This window comes from Talpa occidentalis, unplaced genomic scaffold (assembly GCF_014898055.3).
Source record: "Talpa occidentalis isolate TD23 unplaced genomic scaffold, MPIMG_talOcc4v2.1, whole genome shotgun sequence".
Classification (NCBI taxonomy): domain Eukaryota; kingdom Metazoa; phylum Chordata; class Mammalia; order Eulipotyphla; family Talpidae; genus Talpa; species Talpa occidentalis.
In genome coordinates this window covers 151,834,651-151,849,719 of record NW_026555331.1, presented here as the reverse complement: position 1 = coordinate 151,849,719, position 15,069 = coordinate 151,834,651, and the positions used below count along the sequence as shown (strand labels likewise).

Below are 15,069 nucleotides of genomic sequence, written 5' to 3'. Positions count from 1 at the left end.
GGCATGGTGGGCCCGGAGCACCGTGCACTGAAATGCAAAGAATTCCTAAAGCCCAGTAAGAAAGCCATTCTATTAAAAATTGGGCCACAGACTGCACCAAAAAAAGATACACGGATGGCAAGCAAGCACGCACATGCAGAGACGCCACACCCGTCGCCAGGGAGATGCACGCTGACCAGACCACACGTGGTCAGATGGCCCAAGCCAGAGCGCTGGCAGCCCCAAATGCTGGCGGGGAGGAGAGCCCTTGGGGGGGTGGGGGGGATGCAAAATGGTTCAGGCGCTTTGGTGGCTTCTTGCAAAACTAGACCTACTCTAACCACACAGTCCAGCAATCACACTGCTTGGTATGTCCTTAAAGCAGCTGAAAAATCTATGTCCACATAAAGTCCTGACCACAGACGCTTATGGCAGTCAAGTCTGATCCACAGCTGAAGCCCCAGCACCAGGCCACCGCAGGTGCTCCAGAAATGTTGGTGAATTCATGACTTCAAGTATTTGGGGGCACACCCGAATCTCTGAAGATCCTTCAAAAAACGAAACCAAAAATCCCACCAAGCTTACAACCCTGCCAAGTGAGGGACATGCCGGAGTATGGTTCCTTTTAGGTCGTTTTATTTTCTACCCGCATAACAACAGTGCTGAGGAAACCAGGCGGGGTGCGTGTGTATGTTGGGGGGGTGGGGGCGGGACACATAACATTTACACTGCGTATAAAATTTAAAAGACATATTCAAACAAGTCATAGAAACTGTAAAACTGATGGCTTTAGAAAAATTAAGAAACAGGCCAGGATCTACCACTCAGGGGTAAAAACAAATGTAAAGTTTCACAGTTGAATGTTCTCTATTTCTCACACTTTCTAAGGACTCCCAGAGCTCTGAAATCAGCAGGCTCTCAGACGTACCCCAAGTGAAGTGTGACAACTGCCTCCTTGTGATCAGGCTGTGGATTTCTAATTCCAGGTCTCCCTGTTATCTGAAAACAGTGTTCCTGCGAGACCTTCCTAAGCCACAATGGTACAAAGCAAAGAAGCAATTTCCTTTTTTTAACGCAGAAAAACTTTGTTCCTAGAGCATAAAATAACCTACCAAACCATACCCTATGAGACACAAAGCCTAGAATAACCCAGCACAGCAAGGCAGGAATGCTGGGTCAACGTGCAGCCAGAGCACAAGCGCCCAGGGCTGGAGCAGGCCGGCATCTTTCGGACCAGGTGCCGCTAGAACAGGCAGGTGCTGCTAGAACAGGTAGCCACTGCAGAACAAAAGCGACTTTCACGTTGTGCCTTTTGTCACAAAAGAAAGTCTTAGGGCCTCCCTGGTGGCGCAGGGGGTTGAGCGCAGCGCTGTGAAGCTGGCCGCAGCCTTTGCAGCATGAGTTCGAGCCCCAGCTGGCCAGGGAGATAGATACCCACATGGCGCAGCAGACTAGGATCTCCTGCCTCCCCGCTGCTCCCCTCAGCAGTGGATTTCAGTCCGTCTGCCTGTTCTGCTCCCCGCTCTGTCACTGGTGAATCCTCTCACCCCCTGGCACCTCTAGCCAGTTCCCTGGTTCTTGTATGCATGAATGTTTTTTTTTTTTTTAAAAAGAGAAAGTCTTAATTGGAGCCTTTCAGTGAGCAAAACAGTACCAATACAGACTCTTTGTCAAAGTGATATGACATAAACTTTTGAAAAGCGGGGGACACCTGCACATAATATATACACACACGCACATACTAATTCAATTTATTCTCCCAAACACACACGTGGTTTTGTAATTACGAGACGCTTCACGTATCGTTACATAAAAGCATGGACTTTTCTCCTGTGAACATCTTCGGGGTTGGGAGACAATTTGTACCCTTAGATTTGGTACACAGAAATTAAGAGGATCCTTTTAAATCCTAATCCACATTCACGCTCAAAGCCTTAACATTGTTCTATTCATAGCTGACTTTAATCCAGGCAGCACTCAGACTCCTCCCACTTTACCATGGAATTTCCAGGAAGGATGCCGTCAGCACGGCTGGCATACATCTTCTCAGAAAATGTGAAAACCTGCAGACCGCCCCAATCACTCCTGCTGGACAGGTGCTTTGCAGACTGGTCTGTCCGCACCATCTGGCCGTTTGACTCTAGGGCTGTATTTCAGTCCCCGTTTGGCCTGGTGCTTTGGCGACAGATCGAGGCAATGGTCTTGCTTGCTACCTGGGTGTAGTTAATTCCAAGCATTTGCATTCTCTCTAAAGCAAGGAAATCACGATCCTCTCTCCACACGACTTTCAAACTGAGGCCGGCCATCCACGCCCGCGTGGGCCACAAGGTCAACTTAGTGATGAGCGGCAGTCTTCAAAAATTTGAATTAAAAAAAAAGTTCACAGAACATTTACAAGGTGAGTGTTCTCCTCCATGCAGCTTTGGTTTCAGTGTCTGCGCAGGTGCAGGGCAGCCTGCAGAACGCACCCCCTACGTGGGGCCGTCCGCAGGGCGAGAGCTGGGGCAGTGCCTCCTGGGATGGGATGGCAGTTGTCTGTCTTAGGAGGCTGCTGTAGGGAGAAAGGTGTTATGCCAATAAAATGCTGGGAAGATTACTCGACACGGTTCATGATTCTGAAGGAAAACAACAGAAATCCTCCCAGAAGGGAGAGGCCCATGTTAGTGTGCTCACAGCTCGAGTCACGATGAGTTTAATCACCTGAGAGCCTCACTGGATCCTGATGCCTGACGATGCTGGGGAGGCAGGAGTCCCAAAAGTCCCCACCAAAGGGCATCTCTCCTCAGAAGGGGGAACCCTGTGTCCTGGTGGGCCTAGGGAGTCAGAAGCAGCTACTAAAAGCTCAAACTTACTTTGAAATCCCGTTCGTTCTTAAAGCAAACGTTTCCTTCTACCACAAGATACCAGAATCCTTCAAATATCAACCTGAAAACACTTCTTGCACATCTGACCGGTGGGTGTCGGGATGCTGCTGCAGGGACCACCTCCTCCAGGCAGCCCACCATCACCAAGCAGCATCCCAGGGACTGGCTTTTCTGGGGCGCAGCTGGGACAAGCAGCAGGTCTCTCTGCAGGGGGAGGCTACCCATGATGGTGGTACCAAGCGCCGCCAGGCTGCTGTCCAGACTTCCACAGGTGTGGGGGGCTGTTTGCTGGGCCACGGTGAGCGCCGATACCCGAATCACACCTGCTAAATAAACAGGTTTGGAAAGCTGCCCTCTCCCTGAGTGAACCAGATATTCACCTGACTCAGGCTTTTCACCCTTTGCGTTACTCCTCTTTTGGGGTAAATATGGATAAACTAACCCTAAGTCCAAAAACTGAGCAGCACCTCACCCTGCAAGTGAACTTTCAGACCCTCGCACTCCACGCTGGCTGCCCAGGGAGGGACTGCCCCTGACGCCCCTCCTACGTGCTATCTACGGCTGATTTGTTCTCACTTCAATCACCCATTTATCCACCAGCCCCACACCACCTCCTGCTGCAGCCCCCCACACCATCAGAGACCCCACCCCCTCTGCCCCACCCCCCTCTGGGCTGCAAGTGATAAAAAGCCTCGTGTTGAAAATGTCACTACCACTGTCAAGTAACTAAAATTCAGTTATTTTCAGTCATTACAAATGCTGGAGGCAGGGCACGTGCTCCATGCTGCACAGAAGTGCCGTCAAACCCGGGTTTTGCATCCACCGAGAGCAGAGACAGGCATACCGCCCCGGCCGCAGGTGTGTGGACAAATGCTGCGTCACACCCAGGCCGCGGGCAGCCCTGGGAGCCCGCCACACACACGGCGCACCCCCACCAACACGCCGTCACCCCGATGCACACGCTGGCACCGGCAAGTGGACAGAGCAACCTGAGCAGGGCAGAGATGCGACGTGGCGGAGGCGGTGCCCTCCCTTGGTCCACTCCGCTGGCATTTCGAACAAAAATACTCTTATTCAGGTACAGCTGCAGCGTGACTCCCCGCAAGGCAGGAGAGCCGTCCAACTGAGCTTTACAGCTCTTTCCACTGCGGCCCTCGGGGACCACCAAGTGTGGCCGCCAGCTTGGGAGGGGGAGGGCGGGCACTCACCTCCTGGCACACCCACACCTCCAGGGTGCTAGCAGGCTGGGCCTGGTCATCATCCGGTGGGTTCCTTAGTCAAGGGCGGATCCCATAAATCAGCCTCATCAAAGTGAAATTTCCAAAATGTATCATTACAGGTAAACTCCTGGAGTTAACAGAACTCCTCCCAAGCTGGGGCGCTTCACAAGGCCGCTCTATTTCTGGGAGCTGCACCCAGCCTGGAGGATGGCACCAGCAGAGCCCCAGGCCGTGCAGCGCCCACGCCGGACGCTCAGCAGTCTCGGGTCAATGGGACTGTGAGGGGCTGACCAGGTGCAAAGGCAGAGCCGCCCCACAGGTCCAGGTGACTCACACCTGCCGGGACAAACCCTACACAGGCGACAGCCGCGTCACCAGGCAGAAGGCCTGAACACAGAGCAGCCGAAGAATCAGGAAGAGACTTCGTCATGAGAGGAAATGGAAGGAGAGGACACTGGACAGGAGACCCGTGGACAGAGAGGAAAATCCAGCGCGAGACAGCGGTGCTGGGTGTGGCCGAGGGAGCAGGTGCGGCAGGTCTGCAGCCGCGGGGGCGGGGGTCTGGGGGGAGCCCCGAGCGCAGGCGGGACCCACTGGAGCTCAGGTGAGGCGACTCCGGTCAGAACCAGCGCGGCCAGAACAGAACTGGAAACCGACAGCCAGGTGGACGAGGACAGGCATCAACGGGCATTCTCCTGAACGCAGACGCCCTGAGCAGAGCGCGACGCCATCGCCCCGACCGCTGAAGCCGAGACCACGCGCAACAGCTGGTGACCTGGCCCGGGAGGTGGGCTTAGAGGTGCCTGAGTGACCCAGAAACCACATCTGGCTACAGGTCCCGAACTGACCTGACCTGTCGTGTGAGCAGCGTCCACTTCTGAGGCCCACTGGGCGAGGAAGGCAGGCCACCAGGCGGGCCCGCCAGGGAAGGGCCTGAGAGAAATGGACAGCGGCTGCTGGGTGGACTGAATTCTGGCAGTTTCGCTTTTTGAAAAAACTGAAGCAGCTTGGCAATAAGTGTTCCAAACCAGTATCCCCAGGTGTAAGACGTGCTGAGCTACCACCCCCCAAGAGCAGGCGCCGTGCCGTGCTGCTCCTCAGGAGGGCCGACGGGAGAATTCAGACCCACGTGCTTCAAGACGTTTCTCAGATGCGTCCCGTGATAAGGTTGAGGATTTAGAGACAGAATAGATGGAAGTAAAAATTATTTCCAGACAACTACACCTGTCACCTGCTGGGGTCCTAGTCCCTCTGGTATTTCCCGAAGGCCCTGGAGCCAGCGCCCACCCAGGACAGAATGACGAACACCCCCACTTGGCAAAGGCGCCCAACTCGGCATGAGCCACGCTATACACAGCAGTGGGGTTCTGTCCACTAGTGAGGGGCACATCTCATGCATGGGCACAGGTGCACCCCAACACATTAAAGGCCGTCAGTCTGCAACCAGCGTTTCTACACGTCTATGCTCACAGGTCTCCCCTCCCAGCCCCGTACCCCACGTGTCACAGACTATAGAGGGGCCGATATTGCTCACAACAAATAAAAGTGCAGTAACAGGTGCAGTGGTGACCCGGAGCTCCTGTATTATAAAGACAATAGTGACTGGGACAAATGAAGCTCTAACGTCAAGCGGCCACACGCAGGCCGTGTGCCACCATTTATGGCCCAGCACAACTGCAGCAGGTGACTGCATAGGGCCGAGTCCTCGCTGCACGGCTTCCCGGGAGGCCAGGCTGGCAGTCTCACATCACACCGAGTCACAGACTGCTGATCTCACCAGTGGCCGGCTAATAAGCCCTCCCTGCCACTTTCCCCCAGAGGGCAGAGTTCAGGCTTCACACCAACACCAGACCTTTGCAAGGAGCAGGAAGCTGGGCGGGAGACGCCCCAAAGGGACAAGGTGTGTCCGCTGGACCTTGGCTGCACCGAATGTGGAGCACACAGCGGCAGGACTACAGCGGGGCTGGACCGGGAGTCAACCCTGGAAGGATTTTAAATCTTCAAGTTGGAAGAAAGCACTTGGGGACTTTTATCTTCTCCACCTCCTCCAAACTAAACACCCCCTAATGCTCAAAGCTAAATTCCCAGAGGGTAACAGCCTGGTCTAGCCCGGATTCCACATGGGCCCAGCAAGTCCACCTTTTCCCAGAGGGGACTCGGGGAGGCCCTTCACCCCAAAGGGGGCGGGCACACTCTCTACCCCCAAGCGCTGGGTGCACACCCGTTTGGTTAAGGGATGATGAACTGCTCTCTCCAGAGGCAGATGCTGACAATCTCTGCGCACCGGCCTGTGCACGCTCCCCACAACAGGTCTGGTCCGTGCCATGCAGAGCCCACTCTCGTCAATAGCGAGCTTTCAATTCCCCAGCTACGGCACAAACTACGCCCAAAGACCTTATTTTTTCTAACTATTAGCAAATTTATATTCTTAAGCATAATGCCAGCAGGCTGAAACACTCCATTTCAGACCACATCGCCTCTGCCCAGGAGCCGTGAGGCCAGCGGAAAAGACAGGGGTTGGCATTGCCATGAGAAGGACACTTGCAAGCCCAGGGCAGCTCCTCAGGCACGGCGACAACTCTAAGAAAGAGAGAACATACACGGGGCTCATGAGCTTAAGGCGGGCGTAAAATTTAGGGTATCCAAGGGAGCTGAAGGGTTAAATCACAGGGGATGGAGGGAGGGTCAGAGGAGACAAAGTCTGGCCTCTGGACGCAGCCCCCTGCAAGGCCTCACCACCGACAAGCCGACACACCTGGAGGGGGCCCGCAAGGGCAGCAAATACTAGCGTGAGCTGGGCCTTCAGGTAAGCAGGACACACCTGGCTCACAGGCAGCTCTGCCACTTCTAGTCTTGTTTTTGGTTTCCACACTTGACGCCACTGCATCACAAACACACGTGCGCTGCAGAGAAGTGGAGGGGGAGAAAACCAGGAAGAATAAACTGAAAATAACCCTTAATTCCACTGCTCAGAAATAATCACTAGTAGCTTTCTGGGTTCCCCTCCCCCACTGAAGTACCACGGATGCAGGGTTCAGGTAGGCGCGAGCGCCTCGGCACACCTGTGGCTGATGTCCACATCTACCCTCCAAGACCACTGCCCCTCCCCTGAACACTCACCACGTTTTTTAAGTATATATTCATACACCAAAAGAACAAAACTCAAGACATCACATCTGCTGCAGCAGCAGCTCAGTATTCAGTAGGTTACCATTAAACACAGAATCACAGAAACGTACTCATGTATCCAAATGCTGACATCATCACCTTAATAATGAAAACCCAAGAACAGATTCTCAGCAGGGCTTTCAGTAACAGTGCCCTCCTGACGATACTAATCTGCTTGTCCATTTCTGTATTTTCTTTGACTAGATCCTGCGGAGCGGACCAGCGATGTCACGCCAAAGCGCACACGTGTTCCGTGCGCACCTGCGAGGTATTTCTCCCAGAAAACCTTATGAACTCACCCCCTAGCCAAGTACTACTGACCTCATCTCCCCACACTTGCACCAGAAGCAGTTGATTTTCTACCTTATTCCCCAAATTTTAAAAACAGTGATCTCGCGGGTTTACTGATTTCTAGGAGCACTGTTAGAGAAGCTGAAAATTCTTTTCGTTTCATAAATGACCAGTTTGTCCACTTTTTTCCAGGAGGGCAGGGTGTCCTCTTTTTCATCTACAGGTCTTTTTTACTAGTCACCTGTTCATAACACGGAAAGTAAATCTGCATGTAAGTTACAGTATTTTTCTCAGTTTGCCACATGCCTTTTAATTCTGTTTCTGACATTTTAACATACACAAGCTTATTACTCTAAAGTAATCAAAAGATTTTCCCCATACCATGCCTACTTCTGGCACGAGGCTTACAAAGACTTTGTCTATCCTGAGACCATCTGTATTATCTTTTGGCTCTTAAAGTAAGAATATTTTCAAAGCATACAAGTTCACTCCCCTAAAATTACAACTACTTTTCACCACGGGAGTGTTTCACCAGTGCACACACACTTGAGGCACACACAGTTTAGGTGGCGGCACATTTCACACAATCTGTTTTCCAGAGTGTTTTCTGACACAGTGCTTAAAAAAATTGCATTTTGTTAGATGGGAACCGTTCTTAGTGGTTGTGTCGGCTTCTGCGGGCCCAGTGAGTCACAGTATCACCCCCGACCTGACAACAGTCTCCAAGTCCCAGAACTGTTCACTTCCAGCCATCGGCGCCCACCCTCTCCTTCAAGGCCCAGCAGTTACTAACAGACCAAGAGAATGAGCTCCTTCCTGGTGAGCCCACCGGCGTTTGCTGCGTGATGAACTCTGTTGTGATCATCAATGATCAGCCATCAATGCTCAGATCATCTCCATTTTGATCTCCTCCCCTTGGCCATCATCACATAAACGTGCAGGGAACTTGCGGTCCTTCTGTCCTAACTCCAGCTTCACCACTCAAAGGCACCGTTTCTCCCCCGACGCTGCTAACTGGGTAAAAAGCAGCACCTGCTGCTCCACGGGGCTTGGGAGAGAGCTCAATGGGAGGGCGTCCACGGGCCGAGGAGGCGTTAAGGCAGGTGGAGGGGAACATGCGCTGGGCTTCGGGCAGCGGCACCCCATGCCAGCCTGGTCCAGTCTGGGAGAAGGGCCAGGGCAGTGACCCAGGCAGGGCCTCCTGGCACTGCAGGGCGGGCGGGGGGAGGGGATGTCAGGTCAGGGCCTGAGCCGGCCCTTCAGTGACAGAAGCGCCCCAGTTCTCTAGGAAATGGGGAGAGGGAACAGCCTGGGGGGCCCTGAGAAGTGGCGCTGCATGGATGAGGACCTGGGGTGAGAAGCCAAGCGAGGGGGAGCGGCTCGCCTGGTCCAGTTCCCGAGGGAAATGTAAAGACTAATTTCAAATTTAGAGACATGTCTTCCTAACTCCGCTTGCAAACAAGGAGGAGATGGTGGTTTACAGGATGGTTTTTCAAATGCTGTTGATGTTAAAATCTATGCCAGTCCCATGGAATCCACACGTTTTGAGGACCCAGAGAATTTAAAACCCTGTCAATTAAAAACCACCTCATTTTACAGATGAGGAAATAGAAAATAGAGGCCCTGCAAAGTTCAACTGGGGCTAGATCTCACGTCTCCTCTCGCAAGGAAAATGCTCTCTGCTGCAGCAAAAATACATGAATAAATAAATACCATATACTCGGCCTCGTTTAGACTTAGAAAATCTCTCTTAAGTGAATATAAAATTTAAAAGCCATTAAGTGTCAGGGTAGCTCTGTGGTGTACATTATTAAATGCACGTTACAAACAGGGAGCTTAAAGTCCTTAGCAAGTGGATAAACTTAAGGGTTTTATCCAAATTTGACTTATTCATTTGCTGTTTGTTTCTCCGCCATGAAGCAGCTATCCAGAAAAGCAGGAGATGAAGCTAGAGCTGGTCACTAAAAAGGTACACGCTCTCTTCAGACACAGCGAAAAGACAAGTTCATAATTAAGCCAAGAGCCCTAAAGACATTTCATCCCAAACAGACTCCTGTGCTGAGGGGAGGGACCCCAGGAGGGCTGAAGAGCAAAGCGTCAGTACACAAACATGTTCCTGGGTTTTGGGGGCCCTGATTTTTAATGTGGAGAACAGAAAGGAGGAACTCCAATATAACTGTCCAGGCGGAAAGGCACCAGGCCAAGAGCAGACTCTGGGAGTCGTGACACCCAGGACCCGGCTGGGGGGCCCTCCTGGCTCCTATCAGGAAGAGCCTCAACAACACACACTGCTTCTTTTTTAAAAGCAAGGCTGCTGTATTATTTATTGGGGGGGGGGAGGGCGGAATAAGCAATCTGTTAAAAAAATAAGTAAAACTTGCACTTTAAAACTAGTTTTGAGGTTAAAAAAAAAGCTAAAGCTTCACAACTGTTTTCTTGGCACATTCCTGGATGGCCACAGCTAAGGGAAGCTTGGGCATCCATCTCGCCAGCGAGGCGCTCACCACGGAGGGGCTGGGCAGTGGTGCCCAGGGAGCCGCGTGCTCAACCAGCCGCCTGCAGCCACTGCGCTCTGCACCCTAAGTCGGAAGCGGTGGAACCCCTGGTGTGGCAGCGTTACTCCAGAATGTGGATCCACTCAAGCAGCAGCTGAACGTGCTACTCCAGGAGCGCAGAGTAAGGGCTGTCCCTGCCTGCAAGGAATTCGGCGGGCATGTGTGGGGCTCGAGGCTGCACCCACAGCACGATCTCCGGGCACTTCAGGGGGACGGGAAGGAGTCTGGGAACTGCAGGTGGGCTCAGGCATCCACACCCGCTGGCGGAGTGGGGTGCACGCACGCCGGGCCCCGAGCGCCTGCACTGACAAGGGAAAGACACCGCACGTGGTGAGAAATCCTGGTAGAGCTAAAACTTTTTTTTAAAACATTTGGCAAGATGGTTTTTAAAAGACACCAATGACAAAAAACCAAGCCTTTAAATACTCTGGAGGATCACCCAGCCGCCCTCCTCCAGCTCGCGGCCCTCTCGCTCCACCTCCAAACATGGGCAGAACAGAGGTGAGGAGCCGGCCGGGCCGGGCGCGCGCGTTTGGGAACTCGAGACGCAATTCCAAGTGCGAAGCGGCTCTTTCCACTCGCCCCGGGGAGCCACAGACTCAACTTCCAAGCAAAACTTTTCTCGGCTCCAAAACCTTCCTAAACAAAGGCAGCCTCGTGTCCAAGTACTTCTTCCCCAACAAAACGACTGGCTTTGCTTTCCCCACAGCATCCCCTGTTTTTGCCAGACAACCCAGCAAGTCCCCAGACGCCACACGAGCAGGTGGCGGGGGCCCGACCCGCGGCGCGCAGAGCGGGCAGAGGCCGGGCTCGGGGTCCGGCACCGGGTCCCCGGGTCCCCCGACGAGGGCCTTGCAGGGCGGCGTGACCCCGCGCCCCCGGCACCCCGGGAAGGGCCGCCGGACCCGGCCACGTTGAGCGCGACCCGGCCTCGCACGCTCACCCCGCGGTCCCCGCCGCCGCCGGGGAGCAGCCCGGGCTCCAATCGGAACCGGGAATCCGATTTCTGGCGGAGAGAAGAGCCTCAACTTCGGGGCCCCGTCCCCGGGAACCACCACCACGCGCTCGGCTCCCGGGCCGCCCCCTGGCCGGGTGGCCTGAGGCTCGGGGCGGCCGCGCCCCACACCGCGCGCCCGCGCCCCGGTTACCTGCGGGGTCAGCGCGCGCTCCCGCCGGGCGCAGGGCCGGGGGCGCGCCCGGGCAGGGCAGGCCCGGCCCGACCCGACCCGCGGGCGCCGGTCCGCCCGGCCGCCGCGCCGCACCCCGGCCCGCTCCCCGCCGCGGCGCCCCGGGCCCGCCGCGACCCCGTCCGGGCGCCCCGGCCGCCGCCACAATGCCGGGGCCGCCGGAAAGCGGGGGCCGGCGGCGCGGCCGCTCCCGCGCGCGAGCCCGGGCCGGGGAAGCGGCGGGAGGAGGCGCCGGGCCGCGGGGAGGCCGGGCCGGGCCGCGGGGGTCGCGGCTGGGCCCGCAGGCAGGGGCCGGGCCGGGCGGCCGGCGCCACCAGGCCGCGCGCCGGCCGCGATGAATCGGGCTTTTTCCCGGTGCGTAGTCCGGGCCTGGCCGCCCCGCGCCCGCCAGGCCCCGGCCCCCCGGCCGCCCCGCCCGCGCCCGCGAGCCCCGGCCCGGCCGCCATTCCGCCGGCGCGGCGCGGCTGCTCAGGCCTCGCCCGGCGCCGGGGCTCGGCCGCCGCGGCCCGTCACTGCGACACCGCGGCTCCGGCCGGGCCTGCTCCGCCCGCGCGCGCCCGCCCGGCCGCCCGGCCGCCCGCCCGGCGCTCACCGCATCGCCCGCGGCCCACAGGCTCGGCCACGTCGCCCCGGCCGCTGGGCCCGCGCCCCGAGAACGCCCGTCCCGCCAAGGTCTGGCTGCGTCCCTCCGCCGCCGCCGGGCCGCCCCGCCTGGAGCTGCGTGCGCCGCGGCTCCCGCCTCCGCCTCCGCCTCCCGGCCCGCCCGCCGCCGCCGGCCCGCCCCCGCCCCCGCCCGCGCCCGCGCCCGCGCCCGCCCGCCCGGCCTCACCGGCTCCGGCCGCCGCGGGGGCCGCGGGGGGCCGCGGGGGGCGGCGCGGCGGCAGGCCCGGGCGGGGGCGCCGGGGAACGGCCGCCGCCATGGCCCCCGGCCGCGGCCCGGGAGCGGGGGGCCCGGAAACTCGCCGCGGCCCGGCCCCGCGCCCCGGCCCCGCGCCCCGGCCCCGCTCGCGGGGGCTTCGCTACCTGAGCGCCCCCGGCCCGGCGCTCCGGGGCCGCCGCCGGGTTTTCCAGCCGCCCGGGCCGCGGGGCCGCCGCCGAGGAGCCGCTTCCCGCCACTTCGGGCCGCTCGGCGGGGTGGGGGCGGGGCGGGGGTCACCTTCCCAGGGGGCGGGGCGCCGGCCTCGGGGCGCGACCCTCGGCCCCCCGCCGCCGGGCGCCGCCGCTCCGCGCCCCACACCCGCGGCCCCCGGAACCGCCGCCCGACTCGGCGCGGAGCAGCGCGGCCGCCGCCCGACGGGCGGGGGGGCAGGCGGGGCCGGGGCGCGGGGGCCGGGGCGCGGGCGCGGGGGTCGGCGCCCCAGCCCCGGACACCTGCGGGCCGCGGCCGCCGCCCTCAGGGCCGTTCTAGAATGAGGCCGAGCGAGGCGCCCCGGCAAACTCCTCGCCAACTTTTTCCGGGGCAGGTGCTGACAGACGCCGGGGCCGTCGGGCCTGGCGAGGGCGCCGGGCGGACGGCGCGCGGGGCCCGGCGGCGCTTGTGGCCACGCGTGGCCTGAGGAGCTGAGCGCGTCCCTTTGAAATTCACTGTCACAGCTGGGTGCGGTGGGGGTGGGGAGCCTCAAAATACCACTTTTGCAGCAAAAAACTCGTCCCGGCGGGAGAAGCAGGCACGTGGCTGGGCACCCACACCAGCGGGCCGGGAGGGACTCACCTCAGCCGACCTGGGCGAAAGACGCGAGGAAAGTCATGGCTGTTGGCCCCAAACTCCGGCAATTCAGAGATTAGGGTGCCCCCTCGGAGGAGAAATCCTAGGTCCGGGACAGGGGCCCGGCCCAGAGCCCACCGAGGCCTGAGTAGGTCGGGTTTCTCTTAGAACAGGGCCGGGGACAGGTCTTTTCTCAAGCTGCCTGCTCGGTGGCTGTGGAAGTACTGCATTTGCCTCATCCCCAAAGTGAGGGATGCTTCAGTTTGTGGGAGGGCCTCAAAATAGACACTTCTTCTGAATAACCTCCTTAAAAGAAGACCTGGATGAATGTAACACCTTTGTGGGTGAGCTCGCAGGTGAAGACGAAGTGCTGTGCCTGTGGAACTGGTTGGCGTGTATTTTCATAGTTTTTTAAAGAAATTTATTTTCTTACATCGTTATTTTTTGTACATATCCTCACCCCCCTCAACCTGTCCTTTCCTTCAGATAACTCATCTGTGTCTTCTCTTTATTTTTTATTTATTTTGCGTAGAAAAACAGGTGTGGACCAGAGGTGTGTGGGGGGGGGGGTGAGAGGATTCCCCAGAGACAGAGTGGGGCGCAGAACAGGTGGACCTACTGAAATGCACTGCTGAGGGGAGGAGCAGGGAGACAGGAGAGGTCTGCTGCGCCATGTGGGTTTCTCCCTGGCGGGGGATCGAACTCAGGCCAGAGTGGAGATAGCTCTGAGGCTTAACCGCTAGGCCACTGTCTAATCTGCCTTTCCCATTTCATCTTCAGTGTGAAGATCTGGCCCGTGACTTCCCACAGCTCATGGGGCACGAAGTGTCTCCTTCCCCTTACTGTCTTCCCTCCCCCGCTCTGCTTTTCCTCCACGGAAGCATCCAGCCCACCTGACCACCCTCCACTCCTCACTGCCTCATCTTCTGGCTGTTCTTTCTTTCTCTCCCATCCACACGACCCTCTTTAGCAGTCAGAGGCCACCATCGGCTTTCACGTCCACTTCGTAATCGGCCTGCAGCCGCCGGGCCCTCCTCTTCCTTTCCTCCCACCGACCAGGTCAAGGCCAACTCTTGGGCTCTACCTTTCTCACCCACCTCAGCGAAATCCACATCCCTCGTTCAGATGACCCAGCATGTAGGGGGATCCTGAAGTTGATCAAAGTCAGTATCAAAATTCAGAGTAGACTCAGACTAGATGTAGGCCAGAGCCACGGACATGAAAAATGCCTTTACAAGTCTAGACACGATGTTGAAGTTCAGAAAGCCTAAGTTTAGCATCAGCTGACCGTGATTAGATCCAGACCCAAACTTTCTTTTGCTCTAGTGAAGTCAACTGTTTAATGGCGGTTCAAAAAAAAAAAAAAAAAGAACCTACTTCATAATGTTGTCGGGAACAGTGATTCCTCTGCAGTTCCAGCAGAATTCCTGAAATACTGTTAATTCCCTTCCTCTGCTCATTTTTCACCAAGGAAGGCCAACTGACACCCAGTTGCTATGGATAACATTGACATTTCCTCTTTCATACAGGCCTGAAAACCCACCAACCCACCTTATATCCTAGAGCTTGTCAACAGCCTAGAGAAATCCTTTGTCCATCTTGGCTCAGTCTGTGCAGGGCAAGCACTGCTATCACCAAACCTATTTTCCAATGAGAAAACCGAAGGCTTAGAGGTATTAGAGGATTTGCTCCAAATCACTCAACTTGGTTGGAGGCACGGCCTGGCCCAGTTCCTCCCGGGTCGCGTGTATCTGCTACGCTGTGACATATCCCTCACACTAGATGGTTCCTTTAATCTTCTAAATGGTTCTGGTTCTCATCTCCCGGGTCTGTCCTCTTGGTCTCCCCACAACCGATGCAGATGGTTCTTTCTAGACCGATACCTTCATCTCTGTATCTTCGCCCTTTCCAACCTGTCAGTGGCCCCCCACTGCCTAAAGGGTTCAGTCCAAATTGGGACCCAGCACTGAAGTCTACCATAATCTTGTCCTAATTTATCTCTCCAAATTTATTTCCAGTCACTTCCCAAAAGGAGTTCTCAGCTTTGTCCAACCCTGTTGGACCTACTCACTGGGCCAGCCTTGACAGCATTCACGAATG

The 15,069-nt window shown here is 57.0% G+C and overlaps 1 protein-coding gene across 2 annotated transcripts in view; it reads right to left on the bottom strand.

Moving 5' to 3' along the window:
- CUL1 (cullin 1) overlaps window positions 1-12,335 on the bottom strand; it is a 50,435-nt gene extending 38,100 nt beyond the window's left edge. The window contains exon 1 of one of the 2 annotated variants that reach the window (XM_054692751.1): window positions 12,288-12,335. The gene's annotated coding sequence lies outside the window, so the exon portion shown is untranslated. Of the gene's footprint in view, window positions 1-11,856; window positions 11,914-12,287 lie in introns of those variants that run through there. The other variant, XM_037515743.2, reaches the window with a different exon arrangement.
- Between the last annotated feature and the right edge of the window lie 2,734 nt (window positions 12,336-15,069).